A 15,635-nucleotide genomic window follows, 5' to 3' on the forward strand; every position below is an offset into this window, starting at 1 on the left:
CCATCCAACAAATCTTGGTATTTGTAATGTGTGAGTCCTGGAGCCACCCCTTGCAGTATTTAAGGTCCTGTACAAAATAGCATAGTATACAATTGTAGGCATTGAGAGGTTTGCATGCCTTGAGAGTTTATTTTGTATATACTCTGGGTTTTACCACAATCACTAGCCACTTTAACTTTGCCATTTAGTTTGGTCCATGACCCACTGACCCGATGTTGTGTATGGGTCAGAAAACCTCACCCCATTGCTAACAACCTGTCTTTTGCTGGTATTATTTAGACCTCTGAGATTTAGTCTGGTCTGCGCTTAAATGATAAAGTGTTATTACCATATTGAAATCCAAAGAGCTGTGTGAGGCCTTCAGAAAACGCAGATGAGCCTGGGAGAGAAGCCCATAACCCACTAAGCCGATGTTGTGTATGGGTCACAAAACCTCACCCCATTGCTAAAAAACGGTCTTCTGCTGGTAAGCTATTAAATTAATAGGACAATACATTCGGGTGACCCATATTCCCATTGTCCTACTCTTCACATCGTTAAGCTCACTGTGACTTTCTCTGCCATCGAAAATAGGTAATTTTATAGGAAGCATTGACTGGGGAGTAAACTGTAGGTTTTGAAAGTTTTTTCGATACCAGTAAACACTCATCTTATAGACCAATATGGTCTTTGTTTTTCAATAATATGGTCCAAATACTGTAAACCAATCAATAAACAGCCCAAAACCACACCCACAGCCAGATACAAGGAGACCACAAGCCATAGTTCGTTTTGTCTCTAATGCTGGAGATGCAAAATTAGGTGCCCTCTTTTGCTTCAATAGTTTCCCACTGTCTGGGTATATCTCAGGCCTAAGGCAGGTAAGGGGTCTCGGTGTGTGTGTGTTTGCATGGATGATATGACCAGTAGAGGATGGTACACTCTGACAGGTGAGGTGACTCATTAATTAATTACCATGGTCTGCCATTGGATCTATCTATTGACCCTTCTCTTTTGGTAACCTTGCATAGCCTTCTGCTCTTAATGAAAGCTACAGTATATTAGCAAGTATATGTATATACATTTATCTCGAAATTCATCTCCTTCTTCAGGCTGAAAGCCTTCTTATTCTCAAACTCCTGACCATGGAGGGCTGTGGTGTTAATAGAATTCGTAACTTGTGACCTCCTGTCTTTTTTTTTTTTTTTAAGCAGGCAGTAAAATTGGCACTCCACTCTAGAGCTGTGAAGCAGAGTACATTTCTGTATCTGAGAACGAAGGGAAGGTGGATTTACTCAGAACAGTGTTTTTATGTAGTGTAATTTCACAGCTCTAGGCTGGCCCAACGGTCTAACCTGCAGATGGGAATAGAGAGTGAACAGATGCTTCCTTTATTGTTGGATGAATTGTGACAGCATCTGGGCAATAACTCTCTTCACATCACTAAGGAAGTGCTTATATGGATTGCTTCAATCAGCATAGGATCTGACTAGAGCTTGAGTGGACATCCCAATGGTTATACTTCCATGAAAGTATATTAGCAACCATACAGATTTACATTCATCTGGAAATGCATGTGGATTAATACTGCAATGATGGTTTTCCATGCTAGTGATGTGGTTCTTCAGGCTAAAAGAGACTTTAAGGCCCTTTTCAGGAGGCAAAAGTTACAGTTCGGTTGCTCACGGTACATTCATTCCAACAGAGAACAGAGATGTTTTCTCACTCTAATACACTGTATTCAGTGTTGACCACTAAGTGATCTGGGCTGGATTTAACAGCTGTCAAGCTCATCTTACTCAAGCACTCAGAAGCAAGGGCACTCTGCTCTTAAACCCTGACCCATCCAGACACGTCAAAACAGACCATCATATCAGCCACTTTGTTGTGTCGATACTGGGATTAATGACATAAAAACCTTATGATCTGACTCCAGCCTTATGAACCTGTAACCAGGTTTTATGAGGGCTTCTTTGAGAGCGGACTCTAAAACATTAGTAAATGAGCTGCAGCTGCAACTGATTAAATATTGTTAATTAAATACGATTTTTAGTCTGTGGCTCCTCCCCCTCAACCTGTTTACTGTTTATTCCCATCTACAGAGTTGAGAATAACTCCTCCTATCACATGGGAGGAGGCCTACCCATTCTCAGACTCCTAACCATGGAGGGCAGTGGTGTTAACAGGATTTGAACGTATGACCCCTTGTCTTTTTTTTTGTTAAGCAGGCAGTAAGATCTAGAGCTGTGAAGCAGAGTATGTTTCTGTATCTGAAAAGGAAGGGAAAGTGGATTTACTCAGAACTGTGTTTTTATGTAGTGTAATCCCACAGTTCTAGACCGGCCCTACGGTCTAACTGCTGTTCATCAAGTGTGAGGAGATCATCGGTTCAAATCCAGTTTAGGGACGTCATGTGATATGTGGAGGTCTAACCTGCAGATGGGAATAAACCATGAACAGATGCTGCCTTTATTGTTGGATGTACTGTGACAGTGTCTGGGCAATAGCACTCTTTACGTCACTAAGGAAGTGCTTATATGGATTGCTGCAATCAGTGTAGGATCTGACCAAAGATTGACTGGACATCCCAATGTTTATACTTTGATTAAAGCTGTAGACCACTAGGTTAAATATTTTGGCCCTTGGGACAAGGGAATATTCAGAAAGTTAAGTATTTACCAGAGTTAAAGTCTTAATCCCAGCCTGTGTGCGCTGCTGCTAACCTCTTCTAAGAACAGCTCCACAGTTGACCACTGCATTACTAAAAGAGCTGGACAAAGTGCTTTAGACAGGGCAGGCAAGCTGGGCAGAACTGCTATTTGCCCATAATAGCAGAGGAGAAAAGCAAGAGATGGAAATGTAAAAAGAAAGAAAGAAAAGGAAAGTGATGAGACAAAGACCAAGTAAAAGAGGGTGTTTGAGCACAGCAGGAAATGCGTAAACTTTAAACTCCAAGGCCTCTTAATGCACAGGGGCCAAGCGGCACTAATGGAAGCTGGATGGTAGGGAACGTTGTGCTCTGCTTACATCCTGCTTTGCTTTCCTCACTTTTAATGCTTTTAATTCATTAAAAGAGAAAATTAATAACCGATGTTCACCCAGCCACTTCGCACCAATTACACACGTCTGAGATGCGTAATTAAAGCCTCACATTTCATTATTCTAATGAAAAAATGGCAACCTCAGAACCTTTTCACTTCTGACCTTTACGCAACGCTGCGCGTAGGTTAGAGCAGGGTTATGTTTGACTGCAGCAGAGATAAACACATTAATTCCTTTGTCTCTTCAGCAGAGGTACTGAATTACCCAGAGCTTTTACCAGAACGGCAATCTGCTTTTATATGCAGTAAGAAAAATGAAGCCTGAAGAACTATATTATAACTAAATGGTATCAGAAGTGGCCTAAAGGTTAGAAGAGTGGGCTTGGGACCAGAAGGTTGTTGGTTCTATCCCCTGGACCAGCAGGAAGTAGGAATGTTTTTTTTGTTTGTTTGTTTGTTTGTTTTGTTTTGTTTTTTTTTTGGGGGGGGGGGTTGAAGGAACACAGCTGAAGTGCCCTTGAATTGCACTCCAGTGCCTCTATTTACTAGTGCAAATGTGTGTGTTCAATGTCATGGATGGGGTAAATCAAGCTAAATTCTGCTGTGCAGTGGCTGTGTGTGTGGTCTTAATCTATTTAATTAAATCTGCCTATCAGAGGTGGATTACAATGGCACAACGTATGTAAATACACATGTACCAACTTTAGTTTTGACTCTTCAAGTAAATGTTGATACACTATATGGACAAAAAGTATTGAGACACCTGCTCATTCATTGCACCCCTCAAAATGAAAAGATTTAAAATAGTTTATCCTGCTTTTGTTGGAGTAACTGTCTCTACTGTCCAGAAAAGAAGGCTTTTTACTAGATTTTGGAGGAGCATTGCTATGAGAATTTGATTGCAATTAGTGACAAGAGCGTTACTGAGGTCAGGATGTTGGATGATCACCACTGCACCTCATCTCAACTACCCAACTCATCCTAAAAGTATTGGATGGAGCACCAATCAGATGAATGCATTCGTTAGAAGGGGTGTCCACAAACAGTCAGTTTTTTTTATATGGATGGAAAGAGTAATTACATTGGTTAACACAATATAGTTTTTCCCAACATCACTTTTATAACTGTAACTGTAAAGGTGGAATTAGCCATGTTATAAATGTAACCTTAGATGCTTTTCCAAGTCATAGCACAGACAGCTACTAAAGCTAGCCTAATGCTAGGAAAATCAGAAAAGTCACGTTGGGAAAAACATCCGTTCATCCAAATAATTATCCTCACTTTATTACACATGTAATTACAAATAAGAAAGACACCAGTAACATTCAGCAAGGTACTTCTTGAATTTTGAGATACAGTTGATATACAAGTAAAACAGTGGTTCTGCAATAGTGGTCCTGTAATCCACCTGTAATAGTAAACACATACAGAATGTAATGCTGTGGAACTGTCCGTGGTCCTGCATATTTGCCATTGAAATCTACCTGCAATAGTAAACACATACAGAATGTGACATTGTGGAACTGTCAATGGTCCTGAATATTTGCCATTGTGACCTACCTGCAATAGTAAACACACACAGAATGTGACATTGTGGAACTGTCCGTGGTCCTGAATATTTGCCATTGAAATCTACCTGCAATAGTAAACACATACAGAATGTAACACACTGACAGCCGCATGTAGTAATACAGTACTACAGTGTAACTACATGTAATGTTTAACTACAAAGTTATTAAACAATATAAAGTGGGACTTAAACTTAAAATTAACTGCTTCCCACACATTCTTCACTGCTGGACTAGTGTAGTGGCTGGGTTTTTCTTATCTGCACATTTCCCAACACGCTAGGCTGTTAGCTAGGCTGTTATATTGAGACCTGCTGGAGTCTCTGTCTGTACTCTCTCTGCACTCAGTCACCTCAAACAGAATCTGTCTGTGTTTTTCTTTTTCGTCAAGCCCTCCTGTCTGTGCTGAGACTGGTGTAGGATCAACATTGATTGGGTGTCTTTGCTGCTGCCTGCCCTCCAGACTGACACCACTGCCATGGAGATGCATGCATGTGCCTTTCTTTTCAGTGTAGAATTAGGTGACCTTCTATTTCTTTATTCATTTTTGCTTTTACAGATCTTTATATGTTGTTTTGACAACATTTATGGTTAGAAACTCTATAAAAGCTCTATAAGTACACTTAACCTTCAACTCTAACTATTCGAACAGCCACACAAGCTCTCATGCTGCTTCAATCTGGTCATTGTGTTGGCATCACCTGAACAGCCTCAATCCTCTATCCATTCCATCATCTTCATGAACCGTGTTGTTTCTTGCATGGCAAAGAAATAAGGACTGAATTCCTGCAAACACATCCAGTAGCTCTTAAGCATCAATGCATGACATCTGCACATCAGACTGTCAGTGTATCAATCATGGATAGCCAAAAAGCAGTAGCATGACTGTTTTGGGATTAACTGAAATGTACAGTGTGTATTTTAGTGCATAGTGAACTTTTCTGGGCTGTCAACCCCAACAAATTTCGACTGACATTTTAAACTCAGGTAAAAAAAAAAACAGTGAAAAACATGTGCTCGACAGTGCTTTGAGGATACTGCCATCTGTCAAGGTCCAAAAGCGCAGCGACACTTCAAAATTGAAAGGAGAAGCGATGCGGTAACGTCTGCTGCCGTTGTACCAGAGGAGTTAAAATAAGCATTCTTATTTAGTGGGCTTCAGTCTGGTGAAAGGAGGGATGTTATATAAGCATTTCTCATGAATATCACAAATAAAATAGCAAACTGAGATGAAAATGGCATGGGTATGGTTGCACATTTCTCACGACTACAGACAACAGTGGTGCCATTCCCTCTGTAAATTCAGCACCATGGACAGCACATACTCTATTTGCCCTGTGAAGAGGACAACACTTCTACATTTAATCAACAATAATTTCCACTGAAGACATGAGGACCTTTAATATTGTATATTATGTAATTTTACATTCTTTATACTTGCAGTGTTTTGTTTTGCTGTCTAGTGTCAACCAGAGACGGACGGGTTACCCTTTTGAGTTTTTCATCTTGCCCTAAAGCAGACTTCCTCTGGGTGGCTTATTAGAGGCCCAGACTTATAACACTGTGGCACATTACTTTAAGAATGTTAAATGACTGTGTAGTTACACATTACCTATGTAGTAACAACATATCTACTGGGGATGTATTTATTATTACTACATGCATCTGTCAGTGTGCTACATTCTGTATGTGTTTACTATTGCTGGTAGATTACAATGGCAAAAAGTCAGGACCACGGACAGTTCCACAGCGTTACATTGTGGTTGTGTTTACTATTACAGATGGATTACAGGACCACTATTCCACTTGTGTTACATTCTGTATGTGTTTACTATTACAGATGGATTATTATGGTACATATTCAGGACCACTGACAGCTTCACGGTCATTGTGTTGCATTCTGTATTGCAGGCAGATCACAATGGCACATATTCAGGACCACAGACAGCTTCACTGTCATTGTGTTGCATTCTGTATGTGTTTATTAATACAGGTGGATTACAATGGTATGGATTGTACCACGGCACCATGAACAAGACAGGACCACGGACAATGCCATTGTCATTATTTTACATTCTGAAGGGCATGATGCTTCTAATGGTATTAAACACACTTAATGCAATGAGCTCCCATGTAATGGGTCTGAGTCCCTAGTGAGCAAGTCAAAAGATACAGAAAGCGGTTTTGCAACTGTATAAACAATAGCAATTCCCATACCAGTGCACTCTCAATACCATGCTTTCATCCAATTTAAGACAATGGGCAGTAAATATTTTTCTACTCAAAATTCATAAAGAGAAAGGTAGATGAAGATGAGGCTGATTTTATAGCGTCCCAAGCGTTTCTATTTGACCAATCTGCAAAAAAGATCAATAAGCCTGTGTGGTATGTCTGCTGTGCTGTCCTCATAAATCGATAACTCTATACTGTATAATGCCCTAGATGATTCAAGGCCAAGTCAAAAGATCTGCTGTCCAATGCAGGTAAAAGAGAGGTAGCCTGATGCACTTAGGGTTAAATCGGAGGCTAATTTGTAGGGCACAATGACAACAGTACTGACAGACCTTTCTTAACACAGTTATACAGTAACCTTTAAAAGCACTTTACAAATAAGAGAAGACTGCATTGGGACCGGAAGGTCGCTGGTTCGATTTCCTGGGCCGTCAGGAAGTGGGAACAGTGGGAGTGAAGCAACAGTGCTTTCTCCTACCATAACAATAATGGCCGGGGTGCCACTAAGCAAGCCACCTAATACCCAAACATGAACATACCAAACTGTGTGGATGTGAGCTTGTCATGTGGAGTCCATGTCTAGATGGCTATGAGATGTTTTGGTGGCACAAGGGGCCCCTACACAATATTAGGCAGGTGGATTTCTTGTATTTTATCCCCACTGTTGAAAAATACTAGCTGCTCGTTACACTGTGTAAACAGTTTACAATAAAAAGGCCAACCAAACATAACTGAAACACTATATGTCAAAATGTTTGTGGACACCCATTCTAATGAATGCATTCAGCTAATTTCCATAAAGTTAATAAAGTTACACCGATTGCTGACACTGACATGCAAATGTCCATGTAGAGAAGTACTGCCAATAAAATAGGACACTATGGAGCAGATATAGAGAAACCTGCTGGCACCATGCTGCATAATGCCTGGCATGGGCCAGAGTGGTATAAAGCCCCCCTGCATTGAGCTATGGAGCAGTGGAAGTTCTCTGAAACAATGGTACTCCATCCAATATAGGTACACATCTGCTTCAGTCAGAAACTGGCACACACTCAGTCATCCCAAACGGGACTGCAGTTTTCCTCTAAAGAGGGTTGTTGCCTTCTAACTGTACAATCTGAACAGAAAGGGAATTTATTGATTAGCAATCTCGATTACTTCCATCGCCAAATGTGCTTTTTGTCATCTTGCCCAAATACTCCACAGCAGCGGGGTATCATTGACAGATGCATCATGATCAATGGCACGCTATTCAACACAGTCTGTGAGTGTTGTGCTAAGAGTCAGAATTGTATCTGACAAGGCTGTTTCTATCGCCAAGCATGGATTACCATTATTTAATCATTTTGTGAATTGCAGCCCATTTTTTCCAGAAGCCTTGAACCCAAACATCACGTTAGCAACAGATCTAATGGACTGAAGACAAATCTGCTTTAACAAAACACGGACTGATGCCATAACAACCCAGCTTTGTTTCACTTTAAAAATGTAAAGGCAGATCCTTCAGGACCTTTTGGAGGTTCTTCAGTTTGAAACTGTGGAGGAACCTCTTAAGGTGCTTTGAGGAACCTTCAAGGAAGCTTTGTTTTGTGGCGAGCCCCAGGGAAAAGGGGCGTGACCATTGTGACGTGATAGGCAGCAGGGCTCAGAGACGACACAAACATAGGGCTCAAGTTACACACATACCTTTATTTCAAAAGCCCTCCACCACACCCAAACAGAAACGTAAAGGAACATAATAGCCCTAGTAGGGGTTCTAACAGTCTCAACACACGTGCTCCCCTTAGTAGGTCCTTGACAGTTCAGCCGTCCCGTGATCTCGGTGTTCGTTCACCTCCTGTGAATGATCCTTCCCTTTATGCCGTTCACCTGGCTCGCTAGGTGCCCACGGCTCACTCCCGCCTCCTTATTGCCACAGTTTCTAAAAAAACTTTCCCTGAAGGTTCCGAGCACTTTAAGAGGTTCCTCCAAAGTTTCAGATTGAAGAACCTCCAAATGTTCCTCAATGATCTTATACATTTAACAGTGTATAGTTTGATGAAAAAGTTCTCTTAACTTTTTTTTTTTTTCTGCATCTCAGTTTGGTCAACATTCCATACTGAGTTGACCCTCCTAAACATCAATAAATAGGCTGCATCTGAAACTGATGAAGTACTATGTAAGATAATATTAGATAAGATAATCCTTTATTAGTCCCACAATGGGGAAATTCTCAGTGTCACAGCAGAAAGGGATAGCAAGACACTCAGGTGCAAAAACGTAGATACATTACCACTATAGACACAAAATAAATAATAGAAGTAAAAAAAAAAAAAAAAGCAACACCAGTATTATTTACAGATATTATTTACAGATTATTTATAGATAAGATGTTTAGTCTGTGGCTCCACACCTCCTGTTTATTCCCATCTGCATGTTAGAACTTGGATTTAACAATCAAGCCCTGAGGCCTTGCTGGAATTTGAACTTCTCCTCACACTTGATGAGCAGCAGTTAGACCGTAGGGCCGGTCTAGAGCTGTGAGACTACACAGAAAACACAGTTCCGAGTACATCTACCTTTCCCTTCTTTCTCAGACACAGAAATGTACACGGCTTCACAGCTCTAGAGTGAAGGGACTGTCTAACTGCCTGCTTAGTAAGTGGCAGTCTTAAGGCTGAATCCACAGTGTCTACAGTGGGAGTCATAACCTGCAGATGGGAAGAATTTAAGGAGGAGGGACACTCACATGTACTAATGCATTTTGTAAGGCTCAAATTAATATGTACTGTTGACCGAACTCAGATACAGAAGTAAGAAATGTGAGTTAACGATGATGTGTGAGTGCAAAGAACCCTTCAGATGATATTTTATGAAAATTGTGATGCATTTTATTATGACACAGATCAGTGTATCCTGATCTAGTCAGTTACTGGAATTACAGAGGAGGGCCAATGTAGTGTTAGGAGTCTTGCCCAAGGACTCTTATTGGTGTAGTGCAGATTAGTCACCCAGAATTGAACCCCAGTGTACCACAAGGTGTGGTAGCTCACTGGCAGGTAGTGCTGTTATCTGTTGCGCCACAACAACCACCACATCTTTCCACCACAGTATTTTCATCTGCATGTCAAAATACTGCATTTGGACTATGATTGCCTATGTCTTCTATCAAATTTAGGTTTATTGTAAATGTACCATACATCCAAGCCAAGAACCATTTGGCATCCTAATTAGTGAGTTAGTGAGTGACATGTGTCACACTGTCAATAATGGAAAATATATATATATTTTTTAAACCAAATCATTTTCAGTCCTTGGTTTTAATCATTTGTGGCAGGAAAAAGTATCATTTGTTTTTGCTTTTTCTGTTTTATGTAGTTAGTTCGTAATTTAATAGTTCTATCAAACCAACGGAGACAGCAGCTTCATTCCCAGCGGGGCCTGTTTACACCTCATTAATAATACAACAAACAAGCCTGAAAGAGGGCCGCCTCCAGTTTTGGCAGGATTCCTGGCCTTCCAGAGGAGGACAGCAACAGAAATCACTGATTTAAATAGCTGGTCAAAACTGTGAGCACATGGAAATCTTATACAATAGACACAAACACACACTGCAGGCATTATTTAAAACATCAGAAGCCGCAAGCCTCTGCAGAAGCTGTAGGAGTTGAAAGGCTCCACATGTAAATGTGTATATCTATGTGCGCTGCAATGCTCATTAAAAGAACATTAAAAAGGAAGAATGTCTTCCTAGTTCTGATCAGAGTTTTAAAAATCCAACACGGACCAGCAGAATCTGCAGTCTTAGCCAAACACACATTGCTGCTGTATGGACATTATTTGAAAACGGCAAAAGTCTAATTTAATGAATGGTTCACTTTAAAGACGTTCAAGCCAGACAAGGACATGCCGTATCTTGGAGATGGGAGGATCGTTTGAAATATTGAAAAATATGTTAACGTTAACTAGCTGGCTTCCTTCTACATGTTCCAGTTAGAAGAAAAAAAATCCAACACATGCATAGGCAGTCTTCCAACACATTTGGCTTAGTGAATATCTGCCCTGTTGCTGCCATTAACCCCTTGAACCTCTCTTGTTTAAACATATAGCATATCTTGTGGAATCCCACAAGGTTATGTTGTAGGGTCAATGAACCTGATGCTAATTGACAGTAAAAGTCATTTATGCTCAATGTTAAATACAGATACAGATATGGACCACGTCTTCTGTCCATAAGCTTATGGATACGGATGGAGAGGAGCAGTACCAGTAGTTCCAACAGTTTACCCCTTTTTTGAACAGCATCACAAACTCCCTCGCCGTCACCATGTTTGTTGTTGTCAGAAACCTTGGACTCTGAACTGCCCTCCAGTTGATGTTTTGCTTAACCATGCTTATCTGTCCAAATGTAAAGAAACACAATGGACATATTCATTTGTCATTCATAAAGGTAGTAAACAAGTCTTAACGCAGTTATAAGAGTGAAGAACTGAAGTGTTGGCCTACATACAGGGTCTAACAGGTCAAGCTAGGTTATGTCCTAAACAATATGGACTAGTCTGACTTATTGAATATCAGTATGTGATGTTTCTGGTATGTCTTCATGGAAAAGGTTTGGGTGCCTATGGACTATTAAGTGTATGTAGCAACATAAGCGTCCTAGCTTCATTTTAAGCCATACATGGTCTCCAATCATGCCTTGGCTAACTGACTATATTTGATTATATAGATTTTTTTGCCAAACCATTACATTTAGATGAATATCTAAAAGTAAGCCACAGTCATTTTAATAAGACATTTGGAACAAAATAATTATTTTTTTATTATTTCAGGCTGATATCAGCCAAATATCTGCTATCAAATCCAATTTGTCTGCAGTTTCTTACTGCGCATTAGAACAATTCAAAGAAAGATTACCATCATGCAAATTATTATATTTAAACAAGTTTTCAAGCTCATGTTACTGATCAAAACAGCTTTGCTTTTGTCTTTGGCATTTGCATCCATACATGGTCATGCCATGACAGTGCCTCCGCCATGTTTCACAGGAAAGAATTCTGTGATCTGTCAGATTTGTTGGTGTTGCCGAAGCTCAAAAAAGCTCATCACTTTCTTAGCTTAGCTTGTCTTTTTATTATTATTTATTATTATTTTCCTTGGATATTTTCATTGGACAGTCAGGTAGGCAGTGAACAGCAGCACTTTCTGGAGTCATGGCATTCACAGTGCAGGATAACCTAAAAGGCTGTCCTTGTTGGAGAAGGTTTCTAACCATGCAGGCGATAAGTCAAAGCAGTCACATGACAAACTGAACCAATCAAGCCCTAGAAGCACTGATTGCTTTTTGAACTTGTGGAGCAATCGCTCCTGGGTAAAAAAAAAAAAAAAAAAAAAAAAAACGCCTTTAGTCTCTACTGGGAAAACTCAGATAAGTCTAACTAATACATTTTCCTATTAGTGGGAGATTCTTTGTAACTAGTAGTAGATTCTGATAGAATAGCTTTGATGCGGAATCCTCCAGGGATCAATTCTTGGCCCACTTTTTTTATTTGCATTTGCTTCTTGTAGGCCAAATTCTACATATCCACCAAAACCATCATAGCTATTGTGATGACACACAGATACTGTTTGTTTGTACAAAATTGTTGACTAGGCCGCTCGTCAAATGTCTGCTCAGTTCTTAGTTTTTGTTGTTGTTTCTGTTTTTTTTTTTAGCCTAATGACAGCCTCCTCCACCTGCATCCGATTTTGAAAGTTCACATGAATGCACTTGGAACCAGCTCCAGACTGTTTATCCCCTTAAAATGACAAGAAATAATGAGAAGACAGGCCACACCTGGCCATAAAACTGCTTATTAGCTAATTGTCCAATTATGTTTGTGTGAAAATAGTTGGACTGTGTAAAAATGGCTGTAATTCCTAAACGATTAGTGCAACATTTTAATTAAAGCCATTGAGTGAAAGTCTTGTCTGATCCTTTTTTGATGATTCTTTTCTAAGTATTATTTATAGCGGTTTTGATTAATGTTCTCTGAACTGGCAGAGAAAAAAATTATGTTAGTCTCTGCTGTGGAGAGATTTTTTAAGCTACTTTTTCTGTGGCTTTCCTCTGTTGGGTTTAAGTTGGATGAGACTAAATTTGGTGCGAAATCTGGGACTCATTTTGCAGCAGAATTTCAGCAAAAATTACACCCCTGTCCAAATACTTACAGAACTGACTGTAGTCGACATCTGGATGAAGCTGAAACTGCTGTGGCGTGAGCGGGATTATTTTGATGTGAAGTTAGTGTGACTGTACCTCTGCGTCTCTGCCCGTGTCCCTTCTTCCACTCATCCACTCCAACCACTCGCTCTCCGCTTTCCTGCTCTAATTTCATGCGGTGTGACTCTGAGCTTGCCGCAGTAATTACTACTTAAAGTGTAGAGTATTGATGGGGGGGTGGCCATGCAGACACACACACACTTACACACACACACACACACACACACACACACACACACACACACACACACACACACACACACACGCAGACAAGCGGATACACACCGAAAGAGGAATGGAAATGCTTGACTACACTGCTGTTTTCTTTCTGCATTCATACATAAATATCCAGGTCAGCAGGGTGGACCAACAGTGTGGTGGCTAGCAGAGATTACAGCATGTTACACTGTATTTGTGAAGGTATTTAGCCCACTGTCTGAGTGCTTGACTAGGCCTGTGACCCTGTCTCAGCACCACTGGCACGGTGATAGAAATGCAAAAGCTGAAACAGCCACAGCAGACCTGGGTGATCATCGAAAAACAACATGATGCTGTCTTGTGGTGCCACTTTGACATGAGGCTACCCTCATAAAGGATTAGGAATGGCTTAATCTATGGTTATAGATGGATGTTAATTAGATCATATACACATTACAACTCCTCAATAAGCAGTTACAGCACACATAAAAAGGGTAGCAGTGAGCTGTCCTGCTAATTAGCCTTTTTTAGGTAGTTTTGACACTTGTCCGGACTACACAAAGTAACAATTCTGGGCGGGCGGAGAATTGCTGGGGGGGAGGAGCCCATTATCACTGGTTTGCTTTCACACAGAATCCTGAACTGTGGATCGATGTTCAACCATGTGCAATGACGAACATCACTTTCTTAGCTTAACTCGTTTTTTTGCTTTTGCTAATTTTCCTTGAATGTTTTAATTGGACACTCAGGTAGACTCTGGAAACTCTAAAATCAAGGAGCTATCCTTGTTGGAGAAGGTTTCTAGCCATGCAGGCGATAAGTCAAAGCAATCACATGACAAACTGAACCAATGAAGCAACCCCACAAGCATTGATTGAAGCTTCTTGAACTTGTGGAACAATCACTCCTGGGTCCAAAAAAGAAAAAAACGAAAAAAAACGCCTTTAGCCTTTACTGGGAAAACTCTGATAAGTCTAATATAGTCTAATAACTAAATTATTTTCATAAACAGATTGGAAAACTGGGGACAATCTGGAACAGTCCTGAAATGGTTCAAGTCGTATTTGTAACTGGTAGTAGATTCTGATAGAATAGCTTTGATGTGGAATCCCCCAGGGATCAATTCTTGGTCCACTTCTTTTATTTGCATTTGCTTGTAGAAAGCCAAATCCATCATAGTTATTGTGATGACACACAGATAATGTTTGTTTGGCTCTCTCAACAAGAAGACAGACCACGCTTGGCCATGAAACTGCTTATTAGCCAGTGAAAATGGAGAGACCATGTAATAAATGGCTGTATTTTCTAAATGGTTAATCCAGTATTTTTGTTAAACCTGCTGAATTAAAGCTAAGGTATCATCTGAGGTTTAACAGTATGGATGAATGTGGGTCACTTTTTGTAAAGCAACAGGTTACTCTTGCCATATTTATATATCTTGCCCTTTATAAGAGTAGTCGTCTTATAAAAAGTCTTACCCTTTGAGGAACCCTTTGAGAAAATAGACTGACATCTCAAAGCATCAGCAAATTGTCTGGATACGTTGCTGTCTGACTTCTTTAAAATCCCAATGAAGGTTATTTGCACAAACAGTCAACAGCTCTCCCCAATCTGGTGTTTTTCCAAAATAATTAAAAATATCTGCCAAGAAGTATAAACTCTGGAGGCTTCACAATTGAACAAATACAGACCTGACTTTAATATTCAATTCTTAAGTAAGATCCTTGAGAAAGTAGTTTTTAAACAGTTGCCAATTATATAAGTTTAGATCCTTACTTTGACAATCTCCAGTCAGATTTCTGACTCCACCAGAGTGTTGAGACAGACCCTATAAAGGTATCAAATAGCATATGTCTGAAAACTGATACCGGTCAATTATTACTAGATCTTAGCGCTCATTTTGTCACAATCATGGAATTCTCCTGACAGGCTGGAAAACTGGGTAGGACCGTCTAGAAGAGTGCAGAGTTTATTGTAACCACCGGTAGTAAGGGATCTGATTGAATGACTATGATGTGGAATCCCCCAGGGATCAATTCTTGGGCCACTTCTGTTCAATTTGTATTTGCTTCTATTGGGCTAAATTCCACATATCGACCAAATCCATTATAGCTATTTTGATTACACACAGATGTAGATGTATATGTGTCTCTTTTAGCAAATGAGTATGGCCTTATAGATTCACTGTGGAAAAATATAGTTTCCAAAGAAATTAGGACGGAACATTTTTGGCTGGCTTTGACATTTCCTACCTCTGCACACATTGAGTCCAGGGCTCTAAACACTAAAGAGCCCTGAACTGAAATCTCATCATCAATGGCCATAACAAAAAGTGTGAAAAACAGCAGGAATCAAAGATTTAATGTCGCTACAGCA

General features: G+C 40.1%; 1 protein-coding gene across 1 annotated transcript in view; it reads right to left on the minus strand.

Annotated features, from left to right (window-relative positions):
* The window catches only part of asic2 (acid-sensing (proton-gated) ion channel 2), a 623,897-nt gene that overhangs the window by 326,405 nt on the left and 281,857 nt on the right, over positions 1 to 15,635 (minus strand). The gene's annotated exons all lie outside the window — the stretch shown is intronic.

This window comes from Salminus brasiliensis, chromosome 12 (assembly GCF_030463535.1).
Source record: "Salminus brasiliensis chromosome 12, fSalBra1.hap2, whole genome shotgun sequence".
NCBI lineage: Eukaryota > Metazoa > Chordata > Actinopteri > Characiformes > Bryconidae > Salminus > Salminus brasiliensis.